This window comes from Podarcis liolepis, assembly GCF_965112155.1.
Source record: "Podarcis liolepis genome assembly, chromosome: 3".
Taxonomy (NCBI): domain Eukaryota; kingdom Metazoa; phylum Chordata; class Lepidosauria; order Squamata; family Lacertidae; genus Podarcis; species Podarcis liolepis.
The window spans coordinates 107,235,624-107,250,614 of record NC_139557.1 but is presented as its reverse complement, the minus strand read 5'-3'; the positions used below and the strand labels follow the sequence as shown (position 1 = coordinate 107,250,614).

The following is a 14,991-nucleotide window of genomic DNA, read 5'->3' as shown; positions in this document are numbered from 1 at the left end:
TCAATCAATCATCCCATTATCTTGTGGCTATCAGGAATGTAGATAGAGACAACAGTTAATGTTGCCTTGTCCTGTGTGTGGTGTGTGAACTTCCTGTCCAGAGTACAATTCAGCACATCCTTAACCTCCCTTCTTGCAATTTTGTTGACTTTAATGTTACGCAGGTGTAACATTACTGAGGCCCAATGTGTGGGGTGGTATTGCAACTAAGTTTTACTTGGCATAGACCTGTTGGCGAGTACAGTCTCAAAAAGTAACTTATTTCTAAAACCCTCAGTACCGTCTTTCACACAAAAGCGTTTTGTCAGTCACACTAAGCAATTTTTCTTTCTTTTTTTCTGTGTAAAAACATTTTAACTTGCATGTTTCCTTAGGGACAACTCGAAACATCAGTTCTGAAAACACGGTGGGTAAAACGACCCACAGAAAAATGCAGGAAAATATATATATCTATACCCTATCGCAAACAACGAATTCAGGCGTCAATCAAAAAGGAATCAAGGAATAATAATTACATTCCCATCTTGGGGGGGGGGTTGGTTGAGGGTGTATCTCAGAAGAACAAATCCATTCACAAAAATTTATCCTGTTAATAATTTCTGGTGAAATCTGAATTCATTTATCTGCCCACTTATCCCTTCCTGACCCGGCAAATAGGTGAAATGGACTGGAAGTTGTGGACTCCCCTTCCTCAGAGGCTGGATGGGCATCTCTCATGGATGCTTTAACTGAGAATCCTGCATTGCAGGAGGTTGAGCTGGATGACCTTGGGGAGTCCCTTCCAACTCTGCGATTCTATGAAACCGCTGTGATGTTAACATATGAGAGTGCTGGAGGTGAAATAGTTAAACAGGTTACCCAATCAGAACCCAGGGGGTGGAGTCAGAGAGACTATAAAACCAGCTCTGGAAGGGGCAAAGGGGGGAGTTTGTTGGGAGTTGGGTGGTTGGTTGGAGTGGGAGTGAATTGGGATAGAGTCTGAGGGTAGGTTGAGTTAGTGTAGTGAAATAAGCTGAGTCAGGAGCAGTTAGGAGCTAGGAAGACAAATACAGTGGTACCTCTGGTTACGTACTTAATTTGTTCCGGAGGTCTGTTCTTAACCTGAAACTGTTCTTAACCTGAAGCACCACTTTAGTTAATGGGGCCTCCCGCTGCCGCCACACGATTTCTGTTCTCATCCTGAAGCAAAGTTCTTAACCCAAGGTACTATTTCTGGGTTAGCGGAGTCTGTAACCTGAAGTGTCTGTAACCCCAAGCGTATGTAACCCGAGGTACCACTGTAAATATCTGAGAGGTGGTTTAGTGAGTGAGAGCAGGTAGCGGAAGTTATAGGTCTGGATAGGCCCCCCATGATTGTAATGGACCGATACCGTTTATGAAACCACAAGCTTGTTAAACTGCAATCAATAAACAGAAGTTTATGTTCCAATTTAACTCTGACTGGACTCAGTATTCTACCAGGTAGGGCCTGGGTGGTGGCAGCGAGAAATAAAGTGGTGGCACAGGGATCAATAGAAAGTGAAACGTCCGGGGACCCTGTATGATCGCCACAACAGCTGAAATTGGCATGCCTCCTTCAGCCTAAGAGTGGGAGCAGCTTATAAAGAAATTTATTTTGACATGGAGGGAGCTTTAGCAGAAAGATGAGGGGAAGCGAGGGGGGGGGGAGTTCATGTTCAGTCCTTAATCCCTCAGGCAACTAAGCAAGCTGCTACATTTTCCTCCCCAGAGGTTTTAGAATAGCAAGTCGCTTCCAAAAGAGAAGGGCTATGTTGTGCAAGCTGCTCAGGGCCACAGATCGTTTATTGCGGATCTGCTCTAACTTAGTCGTTATGAAGTACTTTGAGATCTAATTGCCTCTGATGGGCAGCGAAACCTCCCTTTTTTTGTTTTGTTTTATATACCTGTAGAGAATCATATTTTTATTGCAACTGTAAAGCTGGGTTTTATTTCCCACCCTTAAAAAAAAAAAATACAAGACATCTCGGGCTGAGACGCTTCAGTTTTAAGATTACTGCGTGATTCTCTCCCAGTAATAAAGAAGGGTGAGTAATGGAAAGTGACAGGTTCCCAAATACAAAGGGAGTGAGCAGCAGGCGTACAGTAATACAAGGATCTAGTCAAATGCATGTGCCATTCTTTTTATGTTTTAATCGCAGAAAGAAATCCAGTGCTGTCTCTAGAGAGGCGTCAGATCCATTGCCGCCGATAAATAAGTATCTGAGCATCCATTTCTGATTAGAGAGGAGCAGCACAGGAAGTTTAGCGAGTTTAGGCAATCGGTCCATCTAAATCAGTATTATCCACACTGCCTGGCAGGGAAAGAGCATCTGCTTTGCATGCTGAAGATCCCATGAATGTCCAGGGTGAGGAATTAACTCTTTGTTGTCAAAAGCACACTTACAAGTTAGGAAAAGGTCCTACGACGTCTCTCAGCTACTCCTAGGTGTGCACCTGATGAGGCAATTGCCGCAACAGAGAGGTTCAGTCGCTGAACTCGCCAGTGTCAAAGCAAAGTTCAACAGTGTCAAAGCAATGATTCTTCAACATCAACTTCGTTGAACGGGTCATGTTGTGCGGGTGCCTGATTATCGTCTTCCAAAGCAACTCGGGTTACATATGCTTCAGGTTACAGACTCCGCTAACCCAGAAATAATACCTCAGGTTAAGAACTTTGCTTCAGGATAAGAATAGAAATCGCACGGCGGCAGCAGCGGGAGGCCCCATTAGCTAAAGTGGTGCTTCAGGTTAAGAACAGTTTCAGATTAAGAATGGACCTCCGGAATGAATGAATTAAGTATGTAACCAGAGGTACCACTGTACTCTATTCCGAACTTAAAAATGGAAAGCAAAATACTGGTGGTCAACAGAAGAGGTTTAAATACGAATCTAATCTTTAAAAAATGTAGTATCAACACCGACAATTGGGAAACACTGGCCTGCAAGCGTCCCAACAGCCTTTACCAAAGGTGCCATGGACTTTGAAGAGGCAGGAACTTGGGTCGAAAAGGAGAAAGGAGCTAAGATGAAGGCACGCTTGGCAAACCCTCACCGTGATCTACCGTATTTTTTGCCCTATAGGACGCACCGGCCCATAGGACGCACCTAGATTTGGGGGGGGGGAAATAAAGGGGGAAAATTTTATCCCCCCCCCCCAGGCACGGGGCTGGGGCGGGGGAAGTCTGAGCATCCTCCACCCCAGCCCCCAGAACAGGCAGCTCTCCGCAAGCTGTTGGAGGCCAGTTGGAAGTCGCGCCGGGCTCCCACAGCTTGCGGAGAGCTGCACGAAGCCTGCTCTGGGAGCATGCGGGGCTGGGGGAGGGGGAAGCCCGAGCTTCCCCCGTCCCCAGCCCCCAGAACAAGTCCCAGAGCCATCCCAAAGCTGCGCGCAGCTTCGGCATCGCTCTGGGAGCTTGCGGGGCTGGGCGAGGGGGAAGCCCGCCACCAGCCTCCAAACCACGTCGGGAGACAGCGGGATGGCGTGCTGCGCCTCCCCACTGTCCCCCGTGCTTGCGGGGCTGGCGGCAGGGAGAAGCGAGCTTCTCCCTGCCTCCAGCCTCCAAACCACGTTGGCAAACAGCGGGATGGCGGCGTTCCGCCTCCCCGCTGTCCCCCGAGCTTGTGGGGCTGCCGGTGGGACTCTCCTGAAGCCTGCATTCGCCCCATAGGACGCACACACATTTCCCCTTCATTTTTGGAGGGGGAAAAGTGTGTCCTATAGGGCGAAAAATACGGTACTTCTGCCAGAAAATCTATGTCTCCACTGTGGAAGGATGTGTGGATCCAGAATTGGCCTCCACAGTCACTTACGGACTCACTGTTAAAACCGTGTTTATGGAAGACAATCTTACTTGACTATGAGGGATCACCAAAGGAGAAGAAGGTGGTCCTGGGAGGCAGTGGAACAGGAGGGCTAGGAGAGACCCTGGTCTGAAATTCTGCAGAGTTGCTACCAATCAGTTTAGACCAGGGGTCTGCAACCTTTAAGACAAAAAGAGCCACTTGGACCCGTTTCCGAAGGGGGGAAAAACTGGGAGCCGCAAAACCGGGAAGGTGACGTCGGGACATCACAGCCAGTACAGTGCCCGCCACAGTGGGGAGTGTCGGGGCGCACAATGCTCCCCCTCCCTTACTAGTATCCGCCCCGGAGCCGTGGCAAAGGTGTAAAAGAGCCACATGCGGCTTAGACAGTACTGACCTAGGTTAACCACTGTATAAGGCAGTTCCCTATGGATCATAGGGTGAAGAGGAGGACGGCCCCTTCGTGGAGCTACAGGGCACATTGGTGAGGAGCCATGGCAGTTAAACAGCTCTGAAACTAGTCGGCGCATATATTGTTTTCATCATGATTGTTTATTTCGTTTATGAATCGCTAATCGCTTCCCGTGAAACACCTCAAAGTGATTTTACGGTGCAATAAAATCCGATAGAAAGCCATTTCTTATATAAAAAACCATTGCCACAGTTAAAGCCATTGCATATATGAAAACAGTTTCAAATCCAATGCAGGTAGAGAGTGAGATTTTAAAAATCTCCACTTAAGAGGCTTGTTGGAAAAAGAAGGACTTCAGGGGGCCTCTCTGATGTGTAAACGGGAAGGAGAGCTTAAGAATAGGTGCTGTCACGCTAAAGACCCAATTCCTACATCATAAAGGAAGGATGAGGCGGTATCTGCAGGAGGTCCTCTCCTGCAGAGCACAGCTGTTGGGTGGGAATATAATAAATGAGACATTCCTTTCGGTATTTTTGTCCCAAGCTGTAGCAGCACCATTAGCCTAGCTTGGTAGCTAAATGACACATGTGGACATGTTCTCAGCAGAAGTTTGGAGGATGATATGGAGCAACATGCACACATTTCTTTCCAGCAAGCATCCTGTCCTTGGAAGATGGATGTGATCAGGAAACCTTGTGGCAAATTATGCAAGCCTCTTGTTCTGTTTAGACACCTTACCAGTTGCAAAGTGGCAGTTCCAGTGCACCTACGAGACTCCTTCCTCCACCCTCATGGGCAGCTCGGCTTCGAGATTGAAGTTTAAAATTTCACACCAAGCAGACGACTGCTAGATTATATTAAGTTAATAAAGAGAGCTGTAACGCACTGCAGCGTCTTGTTACCCTGCCCCAATGTCAATTTCGTTAGATTTAAATAGGTGCGGCAGGGCTTTTAAGAACGGCAGGGGGCATGTGATTTTCCTTGGGTTCCTACGTTTTGGCAGGCAAAGCATTATGTTTCAAATGCCTTGGGAACGAGACATTCGCCATAGGCTGCAGCGGGTAATTAAGAATCCTCTACAGTAACCCAAACTTCTGCAGTAAATGTGTGCTCTGTGCTCTAGGTTTCGGATAATGCATATGATAAGGTGGTAGGAGTTTGCACACAGTTATCTGGGGTGGGGAGGAGGCTTCCCTCTCAACTTGCTTGCCTCCATTTCTGTTAGCAAGGGAAGGGGAGCACACCAGGGTGCTTGAATTTTGGCCTACGCTAATCAGTGCTTCCCTGAAAATTAATTATACCGTAGAAGAAACCCCTTTGTGAACAAAGATGCCAAAGCAGCATTACTAGTGTTTTATGAACAAAGAATCCTAATGCTATCCTTCTGTAAACACTGATTAGCACGTCTAGTTCGTGCAAGCAGATATTAATATTTGCATGCAGGGTTGGTTGTCGTCGCTGGCGTCTTGTTACGTTTTAAACAGCGGCATGAACTCTTCTCTAATTTGTACCATCAGGCTTTTCTCATTTGTGGCCCAGTGCGTGTGGCTTCGCCCTTGAGCCCCTAAAATATGACTCGGCCACAAACGTCCTCGCCCACCCTTGTGCCCGTGACATAAAAGTAGCGCTTGATGGTGGCTTGCAAAATTGCAGAGCTAGCGATTTTAAACAGCAGCTGAGCGAGAGTAGCATACTTTAATGAATAGTAAGTGAGCCAGTGTGTGGAAGGAAAGCACAAAGAAGTCCCTTGGGATTTTGCTCAAAGGCAAATGAAAGGAGAGTATCCTAAGGACCTGGAGGTATGTTGAGCAATTAAGCAACGGTCCTCTTTGCAATGGCAAATTTTGAAGCTGGCATTTCCTTGGCAGCTGGACTTATCTGCTGTTCTGCATAAGCATTTGGTGACCGCTAGCCACGATGGTTATGTTTTACCTCCCCTGTTGAAGGCAGTACAGGTGACTCCCCGTTTGGGCTCTGGGGAGGGTCTCCTCGCTCGCCAGAGGTGCCACAGAGCTTTGTTGAGGCTCTTCAGGTCTCTCCCCCCACCCCGCCAATTTCCTGTGCATATGCACAGTTTTGTTCGGTTTTTTACTTTTTTCATTGTGTAGCATTTATTTGAATAGTCAACTTCTTCTTCTTCTTCTTCTTCTTCTTCTTCTTCTTCTTCTTCTTCCTTCTTTGGCAATCACTCGTAGCTGAGTAAGATTGTCTTCCATAAAAACGGTTTTAACAATGAGTCCGTAAGTGGCTGTGGAGGCCAATTCTGGTTCCACACGTCCTTCCACAGTGGGGACATTGGTTCCCAGGCGAGAGTTGATCATGGTGTGGATTTGCCAAGCATGCCTTCCTCTTAGCATTTTTCTCCCTTGCATCCTGAGTTCAAGTGTCTTCAAAGTCTATGACACCTTTGGTAAAGACTGTTCTCCAACTGGAGCGCTCGCAGGCCAGTGTTTCCCAGTTGTCAGTGGTTATACTACATTTTTTAAGATTTGCCTTGAGACAGTCTTTAAACCTCTTTTGTTGACCACCAGCATTACGCTTTCCATTTTTAAGTTTGGAATGGAGTAGTTGCCTTGGAAGACGATCATCAGGCATCCGCACAACACGACCAATCCAACGAAGTTGATGTTGAAGAATCATTGCTTCAACACTGGTGATCTTTGCTTCTTCCAGTACACTGGAATTAGTTCGCCTGTCTTCCCAAGTGGTGTGTAGTGCCTGCCCTACCCCCAACACGAGGAGGAAGAGAAGGAGTATTTTAGGGATCCTTGTCCACATTCATGTCACCATCATCTGATTCTGTCTCAATCAGAATGATATTTGTAGAGACCACCACAGTTTCATCTCAGTGTTGTAATTTAACACTAAGACACTGTTAGGACTAAAAAACAAAAACTTTCAAACATCATAGCCAACCAGGCCACATTTGCCTATGATTTCACTGATGTAAAACCACATTAGTACTTCAGTAGCCACCAAGCCGTTCCTTAGGGCTTCCTTGACAGCGAGCTGTTTGACTGCATGCTCTTCAGCAATCCTTTCATGCCATCAGTATCCTTAGGAGTTTCAGCAGGAGTTGAGGGAGCCAGTAGCAAAAAGTGGCCAGGCCAGGCTTTGAATAAGTGATAGCAGCAGAGACAAGCTTGGGCCCTTGGGTGATGATGGCCGTCACCAGCTTCTGTGCGGCCTGCACCGTCCCAAGAGCAAGTCCTGCGCATGTGCGCAGCTGCGGGTGAATTGAAGACATGTAATTGGGGTGGATGCCTGTATGTCCCTGAACGCCACTCGCTCGGAATCATAAATGGAGAGAATGCTGTTGCACTCAGGTCTTGTTTTAGGGCTTTGCATAGGTCACTGTGAGAACAAGATTGTGGACTAGATAGGCCTTTGGCCTAATCCAGCAGGGCTCTTTTTATATTCGTATGCTGTAGTTGCTGCTACTATTACATTTATAGCCCACTTTCGCCTCCAGATCCCAGGGCAGGTCACAACACTTCAAACAAGTTACAGTCATGGGAATAGGATGGGTCTGGAAAACTCCTATCTGAGGAGCTAACTGTTCACTCCCTTGGCCATGTTTTGAGATTTTGGGTCTTCTCTCTAATGAAACTTCCATTTGTGCAGAGGGTCTGGTGTGTCTGTGTGTCTGTGTGTTCGTGTTCTTTGATTTTGCCAAATCTTGAAGGCTTACTGCTGGTGGGAACATCTGAAGGGCAGAACAGCATGTTACGGGAGAAATGGGAATAATGCTAAAAATGAATTCAAGCAGAACCCGCAAATGGAGATTTCCCCTCTGCAGGCTGTCTGCATGGAGGTGGGAATCAATTTTGGGATGTGCTTTGATTCCAAACTGTGCCTGCAGATGGACAACTTCAAAGGGGTGCACTGTCAGCTCCAAACAGCTCTGTGTGTGTGTGTGTGAGAGAGAGAGAGAGGGGGGGGGGTCTGGTGCTTTTGCTAGAGCTACATACGTGAGCCACAGCTCAATCAAGAATTTGGGCTGAGCCTGAAGTGCGGAAGGTGCTGATTTGTTGGCTGAATGCTCAGTAGTTGTACCAGGCATGCCCAATCCAAAGGAAGCATTCTGCTGACCAATCACAGGCGCTGACCGATCACAGGTGCTGATGTTGCCACCCTGTTTTGTTCCTCTGTGGCTCCTAAAAGACCTAAACATTCCTGGCTTAAACTCCAGAGACTCTGATTAGTTGATAAGAAAACCTTCTGTTCAGATCCCTCCATTTCCCTTTTCCATTGTTTGAAATGGGAGACTGAACATGCCAAAGTTTATTGAAGGTGATAACACGAAGCGGCACTTAACCTGCTTATTAGTGTCAGCGAAAGCTATAACCTGCATTTTCATAATCATTCCTGCCTGCTTCCCCTAATTAAATATAGATTTCTCCCCATGTTCTCCAGAAGGTGGAATAAAATAGTTTGAGCAGTAACCTTAAAGTAACCTTTTGCCGTCCAGAGATGTCCCTTTTATAAACCTTGTTTCTCCCTTCACATTTCTGCAGTGCTGGTAAATTAAACCGTTTGCCAGTGTTTCTCAACTTGGGTCTCCAGCTGTTTTTTGTCATAACAGGACAGCCATGCCAGAGCCGCTATCATAGAATCGTAGACTGGGAAGGAGCCACAAGGGTCATTTATTCCAACCTCCTACAGTGCAGGAATCTTTCACCCAACATGGGGCTCAGACCCATAACCCTGGGGTTAAGAGTCTCATGCTTTACTGACTGAGCTATCCATCCTTCTGCCTCTGATCTTCACACCGTGAGACATTAAAGAACTCTTAGGCTATATTTGCTGAGTTTAAAGCATGGTGCCTGTTAAGAGAAAGAAGAAGAGAGTCGCCAACCAACACCATTTACTGTTGACTCTGGGAGCCCTTCTGTCAGGATCTGTGAACCACAGTGCCAAATAGCATATGGCCTGCATCGCCTTCCTGGTGTGTGGCTCTCCTGTCAAAGGAGGAGGAGGAGGAGGAGGATAATAATAATAATAATAATAATAATAATAATAATAATAATAATAATAATAATTTATATGCCGCCCATCTGGCTGGGCTTCCCCAGCCACTCTGGGCGGCTTCCAACAAAATATTAAAATACCATAATGCATCAAACATTAAAAGCTTCCCTAAACAGGGCTGCCTTCAGATGTCTTCTAAAAGTCTGGTAGTAGTTGTTCTCTTTGACATCTGGTGGGAGGGCGTTCCACAGGGAAGGCGCCACTAAGGGGAATAGGCCCTCTGCCTGGTTTCCTGTAACTTGGCTTCTTCAGTGAGGGAACTGCCAGAAGGCCCTCAGCGCTGGACCTCAGTGTCCGGGTAGAACGATGGGGGTGGAGACGCTCCTTCAGATATACTGGGCCGGGGCCGTTTACGGCTTTAAAGGTCAGCACCAGCACTTTGAATTGTGCTCGGAAACGTACTGGGAGCCAATGTAGGTCTTTCAAGATTGGTGTTATGTGATCTCGGCAGCTGCTCCCAGTCACCAGTCTAGCTGCTGCATTCTGGATTAGCTGTAGTTTCCGGGTCACCTTTAAAGGTAGCCCCACATAAAGCACATTGCAGTAGTCCAAGAGGGAGATAACTAGAGCATGGGATGGATCTAGACACATCACATCTGCACTCTGGCGAGGCAGTCTGTGGGCAGATGGGGTCTCAGCCTGCGTACCAGATGGAGCTAGCAAACAGCTGCCCTGGACACAGAATTGACCTGTGCCTCCATGGACAGCTGTGAGACTAAGGTTGTTACACCACACAGCACCATACTTAGAATTCATTGACTTGTAGAGTTGGAAGGGATCTCAAGGGTCATCTAGCCCAACCCCCTGCAATGCAGGAATCTGTGGCCCAACATGGGTCTCGAACCCACAACCCTGAGATTAAGAATCTCGTGATAACATCTGAGCTAGGTACCAAATGAAACCCATATAGAAAGGAGACAGTTTGATTTTCCTTCAGCTGACAAACCATAGCAATGCGCATGTTATCCTCACCCCCTTTTTTTAAAAAAGAAAAACCATAGCTTATACTTACATGGGCAGCTGTCATAAGAACATAAGCCAGCTTCCTGTTCTCGCAGTGCCTGTGGGAAGCTCACGCAGGACCCGAGTGCGAGAGCACACTCCCCACTTTTCACAACCAGCAACTGGCATTCAGATGCAGACTGCCTCCCACAGCTGATATTTTCCTGTACACTAACTTCGTATTCTTCATATGACAATATATGTGAATGAGAATATATATCTGTACAAGTTGCAAAATCGATATTGCTTTGCAGTGGGGCATTTTAGCTGCTTTTGTCTACTCCAGAATGGGGGGGGGGGGGGAGGAAATTCTGCCGGAGCTCAGTAGGTAAAAAAAAATTGCATTGTTTGATGTCAGGACAGTTGATGTAGTAACAGTCCATGGCTGCCTGTGCACATTATCAAGCTTGAAAGGCCTTTACAGAGTTTTAAGAGAGATGTGATGGGTCTGATTGTGATGGGTGACTGGGCACATTTCCCTTCAGAGCTGCACAGAAACAGCTGACAGGAGTAATTTTGTGTGTATGTGGTTTTTCCCCTCCAGTAGCCTGACTCACTTCCATGTGCTGCTGTTGCCACCTTCTGGAAAAAAGGAGGAAGCCTCGTTTTCCTGGATTTGGAAGTAAGGAAACCCTACTTAAGAGGAAATCTGGCCAGTGGTTAAGAGATCAAGAGTGAGCCTTGGAATCTGATCCTCACAGCTGACATAAATTCTTCCTCATCTGCCATAACTGTGGCTAACAGCAGGCAGCTGGACCTCTTAACTAGGGTTTCCTAACCTTCAAACTGGTTGACATGAAAAACTTGCTTAGCGTTAACCGTGATTGACAGTGTCGCTTCCAAAATCTGTATTAGGGCAAATCCTTTTATTAGCGTAACCAGAATGTTGCAGAATAACGTGCAAGGTTTTGAGTTCTACAGAGTTCTTCTTTTGGCTAGATGGTAAGCAAAGCAAGGGGGAAGTGGCCGATGTTGAAATTGTGGAGTTTGCATCCCAAGGGCTGTGATTGACTAAATGCAATGTTGGAAAGAGATAGACGGTGTTCGTATGAGGTTCTGTTAGGTGCTATGCAGGCTTCTGGATGGACCTGCAGAAGCTGAGCAGGAGGAACAAACAGCTGTTGTTTCCAAGGATCAGTCAAAGGTTGATTCCCCCAGCCCTATATTTGAAAATATAAAAATCTAGCTGTTGGCCAGGTCTGCTTCAATTCTTAGGTTGTACACATAGGTTTTTTGGTAGGATGAGAAAAGGAGTAAAGAGAAACCAGGCTGCTTGTGTTATTGTAGAAACTAGGTAGTTTTTATCTTGTTGCTGTTGCTATTGTGGAGTTATTGATGTAACCCTTGACTGTGCCTTGAGTTGGGGGGGCGGGTTTCATGCTGGAGAGCCTGTGATCCTCTGTCCTGCCCCCAGTCTCCTTTTGCTGTTCCCAATCTCTTAGCCAGCTTTAGGAAATCGAGAGCAGTACTCTTTTGCAGCAACCCAGGTTTGCAGAGAGCGGATTTTCAAAAAGCTCCTTTTTCTTGCCTTGGAGGTTGTTTTCCTCCCATAAATCAGCCCGTGAACTTCAGATATCCACCAGTAAACACTTAAGAAATAAAGGAGAAAAGCTTTCATAGTAATAAAACCCAGACTTCCCATGGATCTGGGTTTGTCCAGATAGCTTATCGGGAGAGTCAAATGCAGACTCTCCAGTAGCAGAGTACTTGTTGATTCAGCTGTGCTCCTGTTGAAACAGCACCAGTGATGCATGGATCCCATTGGCAAAGTTCAGCAGATAATATCTGCTGAAATCCTCCCTCGGGTTGATCTTTTCCTTTACTTTTTCCTCCCTCCAGCAGCTACAAAAAATGCACATGCAGCCTGCTTCATATCAGTGCATACATTTAGGCGTGGTGCCCTGTTACGGCATCTCTAGGCAGTGCAGAATCCTAGAAACACATTGTCATCAAGAACGCTTCCGATGTGCCGTGTTTTGAGGGGGAGGTGTTAACTTTATGGATACGGTTGCTGGGTGCTGGATGAAGCTCGGGGTTTGGTTAGTTTAATTCAGCTAGGAAACGTGTCTATTTAATCTGAATGGTTCAGCAAGTGCTCCTTCCAGTTCCATTGCACAAAGGCTGGTATTGGAAATTGTGCATTGCTGGCGAGTATTCATTTCTGAAGCAGAGAAGGTCCTAGCATCCAGATCTGCAGGAAGCAAAGCATGTCTTACACTTGAAAATAGATGGGTAGTGTTATAGCTATCGGGTGGTTGCTCAAGAGCAATCAGGCAAGATGCCTCACTGGTCTGTTCTAAAGCTTTATTATTGGTGCTAAAAACTTTTCCAATTCAGAGCGCCTCTATTCCATGTCTTGCTCACTCGCTAGCAGAATCTGAGAGTGGGCGGTCCTTAAATCTTCCCCAGCAGAGTAGTCTCTTGACCCCCAGCCTACGCCTCCCCTCTCTGCATGAAATCCTACTGCGCAATGAAGGCTTGGGTAAAGGGGGACCTCCCGCTTTGCTCAGGCAAGGTGTCCTGGCACCGCCTAGCATCCTCCGAGCGCTGCATCTCCTCCCCACTAGAGGCATGGCTTCCTTCCTGCGCTGAGGAAGTGCTGCTTCCCACGATTTTTGGGGGCTCTCTGTAATCCATCCGCCTTTCCCCCCCCCCTCACCCCTGAGCCGATGGCAGTTCCCTGACAGGTAGTAACAGTGAGGTTCTTCATTTCCTTCAGTTGGTGAGAGGGTAGTGACCATTTTGGTTCATGAAAGATACTAGCAGCCTCATATCTACCATTGCTTGGGAATTCAAAGAAACACAAAAATCAGCACAGTTCTGAAATTGGTGGTTAAAATCGGTGCAGTTTTGAAAGGTTCGGCCTGCCATCTTGGTTTACAGTGGGGCCCACTTGTATCTAAATATAGAGGGGAAACCTGCCGCTTTATCTCAGGAACCCAAATTCTCAAGAAGTGTCCAAATACTTAGCCAACAAGCAGCCAACTTTCCAAAATATATAGCAGATATGCTGTGCTGCCGATTTCTCCTAATTATTTTTATGCTCATACATGAATGAATCTTGGGGAAGGGGGAAAATGAGTGGGTGGTATTCAGCTAGGTTTGACAAAGGTTGGCCCATTGACATTAATAAACATTAGTAACAGGTCCATTAATTTCAGCGGATCTATTCTGAATAAGACTTCGCTGAATGCCACCCAGTATATAATGATTATATGGGGAAGCAAAATATGCAGCTAAAGTATTAACACTGCTCAGAAAACCAATACGCAACTTAATTTTTACAAACAATAATTACGGCGTGCAAAACTTTTAACTATTATGCGAGTCTGCTTTTATAGTCCAACCTAGTTAAAGGCTTTGCTGTGTTCCAACTATATTATAACTTATCCTAAATATTAAGGAAAGAGAAAACAAACAACATGATCGCTACTTGCCCAAGCAAAGATTCAAAGGAACCCGTTTCTGTGAGTTCGGAGAAGAGCTAAGAGATGAATGCAAGATGCTACAAGTAATCCAGGTGGAATCCTGTGCACGATCCTTATTAAGGGGGAAAGGTTGGAAAACTGAAATTGTGAGTGTAAACCTCACCTGGCAACAAGCAAAAGCCAGAAGCCAAAATCTCTTCCAAGTTGTTTACAGGCCACAGCCCCAAAGGACTGGTTTGTAGGAGAATGGCTACAAACAGCTTCAGAACTTGAAGGGACGGGTTCAAAGCAAGACATCGTTTCATCTAGCAAAAAGGCGTCAGAACAAGCCAACCTTGATCAGAAAAGCTTGGAGCTAAGCAAAACGACAGACAGACAGACATGCGCTCTGGGATCAGTGATGAAGGGTGGCATATAAAATCTAAATAAATACGTTGTCTTTGTTGTTCTGGAAATCTGGTGGCAGTTCTCTAACTCCCATCAGTTGCATTTTAGCACACAAGTCTTAGCCGCTGCCGATTCAAGCAGAATCTGTTCTGCCAACTGAAAAATAAATAAATTGAGATCTCCTCCCTCAAATGACACAGCACGTTAACCTGTCGCTGGGAGAGCACTCTAGGAACATGTCAACTTAGAAAGCAAAATAGAGCAGAGTTTGATGTCTCGCCGCATTATTGTTTTTATCCTGCGCAGTGATATTTCTTTAGCACACTGATTAGAAATGAAGTGTGAAGTTTGAGTGAAGTACTGCAGGGAAGAGAACTTCAAATGTCTCGCGTCTGGTTTCTTAACCAAGCAGACGCCTTAGCAAAGAGAAGTTATGGCTAACCATTGAACCGGCCTCACAGAAATCAAACAAAGGGCACCCACCAGCCTGCTCTCCTGCCCGTACATGCATGCAGGGTCCTGGATGACTTTTAAAAAGAGTAAGAAGAATTCTGTGTTGCATTTAGTCTCAGTTCCTCAAGTGGAATCCTGCAGCCCTTATAAGTTGTGCAGCTGAACAGATCGGATTGTTTTCCCTTGCTTTGTTTCATTCTGAACTGATATGTTGGCGACCATGAAAAGAGGTGTGTTGATGCAGAGATACGTTAAAGGGGGTGCGTGGATGTGCACAGAAACTCTCCATGGATGGTAAAAGAGCCAGACACGTCCATTCATATAATTTATTCTTATGCCTCCATTCCACAAGATGGTATCCAAAGGGGTTTACAGCATCAAATGGACAACCGTTCCCAGGTAACACTATACACAGGTAGCACTATGCAAATAAAAGTTTTATTTGGCTGGGGCGGATGGGGACTGGAGGGTCCTAGA

General features: G+C 46.3%; 1 protein-coding gene and 1 long non-coding RNA gene across 2 annotated transcripts in view; both read left to right on the top strand.

The window, feature by feature from the left end:
* Positions 1-14,991, top strand: part of MRPS5 (mitochondrial ribosomal protein S5) — a 45,470-nt gene that overhangs the window by 17,967 nt on the left and 12,512 nt on the right. The window lies entirely within an intron of this gene.
* LOC310703014 lies at positions 9,964-14,598 on the top strand. Its single transcript, XR_014523893.1, has 2 exons — positions 9,964-12,478; positions 12,934-14,598. It is a non-coding gene; the product is annotated as an uncharacterized lncRNA (long non-coding RNA).